The sequence below is a fragment of the Equus quagga genome, chromosome 10, assembly GCF_021613505.1.
Source record: "Equus quagga isolate Etosha38 chromosome 10, UCLA_HA_Equagga_1.0, whole genome shotgun sequence".
In the NCBI taxonomy this organism is placed as follows: Eukaryota; Metazoa; Chordata; class Mammalia; order Perissodactyla; family Equidae; genus Equus; species Equus quagga.
The window spans coordinates 109,814,495-109,817,843 of record NC_060276.1 but is presented as its reverse complement, the minus strand read 5'-3'; the positions used below and the strand labels follow the sequence as shown (position 1 = coordinate 109,817,843).

Genomic DNA, 3,349 nt, shown 5'->3' with positions numbered 1-3,349 from the left:
TTATTTTTTGAAAAATTTCTGGCATGATAGAACTAAATTGAATTGTATTAATATCCCACTCTTTTTTGTTTGTTTGTTTGTTTTGGCTGAGAGAGATTTGCCCTGAGCTAACATCTGCCGCCAATCTTTCTCTTTTTTTATGTGAGCCACCACCACAGCATGGCCACTGACAGACAGTGATGTCGATCAATGCCCAGGAATCGGGCCCAGACCACCGAAGTGGAGCACACTGAACTTAACCACTGGCCACTGGGGCTGGCCCAAAATCTTATAGTTCTATGACAAACAAAAAAATTCATGAGCAAAAAGCCCCAAAGTAAAACAAAACATGGAGAAGCTTATAAAACTAAATATGGTACTCAACTCTAACAGCTGAATAGAGAAAGGAATTAAAAGAATTTAAAAATCAGCAGTGGATGATAAAGTGTAAAGAAACTGAAATTTTACAGACTATTTAAAACTTGGAGTTGCTGATTGTTCAGAAACTACGCAGATGGATTAAGAGTGGTGAACAGCCAAAAAGGAGTATAGCTGAATCTGTATTGTTTTAGCTGCTTCCCATGCCACCCATCTCTGAGGAAAGCCTGACAGTTAGGTGTTGAACCAGCCTAATGCTGGCAGCAGATCCAGTGATGGTAACCTGTCTGTCACTAGATCCTTCCACTGAGTTTGTAATTTTGATCTGTGCCCCAAACATCTGGTAGATCTTATTGATTTGGCACCCTAATGCCCCATTATACAGCCAATTAAAATGCTTGGAATGGTGAGTTTATGAACAGTCATAGTAGATGCATCCAAACCTTTCCAGTAGCCTTTCACCTCTGGAGAGTGGATTCAATGTCATTGAATCCAATGTTACCATGCATCATCAGAAAACAAGACTGTTGCATTGCTAACAGGGGCAGCTTGGTCACATGTGGCTGTGGAATGGCCTACTGTCCTTGAATGGTACACCCCTCTAGAAGGAGTCTCTCCAGGTCAGTGTTGAGGCACATGGATGGGGTGGTGTGGGAAAAGCTCACACATTGCTGCCTGTGCTGTACCTGTCCTGACCACCTTCAAAGAAGACCAGAGAGCTGGATGGCCTTCAGAGTTGGGTGACTCCAACATGACCAGACCAGGTCTGTTTGACACACTCAATGATAGATTGCTGAATGCCAGCAGTTGTAATGGCATGCTCAGTTGAGTTGGCGAGCATATTCCTGCCACCTGGACCTGAGCCCCAGTACTCTCTCATCACATTTCCTTGATCTTGCAACTACCTTTCCCAATGGGGGAACTACACTGACTAGCAAGGACCATCAGGCTCAAGGTGACCAGGGTCTACTGGCAGCTGTGCTTTTGTGCTGATGTCCTCTTCCAGTTTGTCAATGATCATAGCAAAGGCTTTAAAGATGACATTAGTGTGTGCAGCCAAAGTGGTAATTCTCTCAGCACAATTCCCTTCTGAGATGTTGATATGTGCACCACTCTCCCCACACGTCTTCTTAACTGATTCTCCTGTCTTTCTGATGATACTGCTGACTTGCTTTCCATGCATAAGGAGCTGGGTGGTGAAAGTGACATTTAATCCATCTTCAGTCATACCCTCCATCTGCCTGCAGGGCCCCTGTCACCTTTCTACCAATTCCTGTTGTTCCTTCTCTTGCCTTCTGCCCTTCCCCTTCCCACCCACTCTCCTTTCCTCCCAGAACCTTCACTTTTTGGCTTTCACCACTACCAGTGACCAAAGACTTGACCCTTCAAAGTCCACCTCCCCAGAAAGCCACTGGACATGGAGACAGTTGTAATTAAAGGAGACACACAAAGCACTAAGTATAAAAGGAAAACAATTGATACATTTGATTACATTTAAATGCAGAGCTTTTGTTCAACAAAACACCTCATTAAGAAAGGGAAAAAGTGGGCTGGCCCAGTGGCACAGTGGTTAAGTTCCCATGTTCTGCTTAGGCAGCCCGGGGTTCGTGGGTTTGGATCCTGGGTGCAGACATGGCACCGCTTGGAAGCCATACTATGGTAGGCATCCCACATATAAAGTGGAGGAAGATGGGCGTGGATGTTAGCTCAGGGCCAGTCTTCCTCAGCAAAAAAGAGGAGGATTGGCAGCAGATGTTAGCTCAGGGCTAATTTTCCTCAGAAAAAAAAAGAAAGAAATAAAGAAAGAAAGAAAGAAAGAAAGAAAGAGAAAAAGCAAACTGGGGCTAGTCCTGTGGCCGAGTGGTTAAGTTTGCGCGCTCTGCTGCAGGCGGCCCAGTGTTTCGTTGGTTCGAATCCTGGGCGCAGACATGGCACTGCCCATCAAACCACACTGAGGCAGTGTCCCACATGCCACAACTAGAAGGACCCACAATGAAGAATATACAACTATGTACCGGGGGGCTTTTGGGAGAAAAAAGGAAAAAAATAAAATCTTTGAAAACTGTCAAATTTATTTAAAACAAAGAAAAAGCAAGCCATAGAGTAAGAGAAGACGTTTGCAACTCCTATACCCACCAAAGGACTTTTATCTGGAATAAATAAGAACTTGTATAAATTAAGAAAGAAATAGAAACTCAGTAGAGAAATGAGCAAAAGGCTTGAACATGAACTGCACAAAAGAGGATATCCAAATGACCAAGAAACATAATAGAATGTGCTCAACCTCATTACTAAACAGAGAAATGCAAATCTCCACTGCACATCAAATAGATTGGCAAAAATGAAAACATCTGACATTACCAAGGATAACCTTGGATGTGGAGCAACTAGAACTCTCATACACTGTTGGTAGGAGTGTGAATCAGTACCCTCGATTTGGGAGTTTGACATTATCTGTTGAAATTGAAGATGCTTAGACCCTATACCCCTCCAATACGTACTGTATGATTCCATTTATATAGCTTTCAAAAACAAAACAGGTCTATAATTTAGGTATGCATGCTTGGATGGCAAAGCAATAAAGCACTGCAAGGAAGTTCTTACCGTAAAGTCAGGGAAATGGTTACCTCTAGGGAGGAGGGAGGAATTTATAGTGGCCCAGGAGTCCACAGGAGTCTAGTGGGGGGGGGGGGTTGGCAATGTTCTATTTCTTGACCTGAGTGGTAGTTACAAGCGTGTTTGGTCAACAACAATTCGCTATGCTGCATGTTTGTGCTTCATGTATTTTTCTATGTGTGTGCTGTATTTCATTATAAGAAAGTTAGAAACTTTCACAAAGTGTGCTCTGAGAAACATTGCTTAATGAGATTTTAATATATGTTACTCACAGAAAGGGTTCCATGGTCAAATACATTTCAGCACTGGAATAAATGGAGACAAACGGGTCTTTAACATGCCAAGGTACATTGTGAAATTTCAAGAGGGATCAAGA

General features: G+C 43.0%; 1 pseudogene; it reads right to left on the bottom strand.

The window, feature by feature from the left end:
* Positions 1-547: 547 nt before the first annotated feature.
* LOC124245529 (poly(rC)-binding protein 2-like) lies at positions 548-1,585 on the bottom strand (annotated as a pseudogene).
* Positions 1,586-3,349: the final 1,764 nt, after the last annotated feature.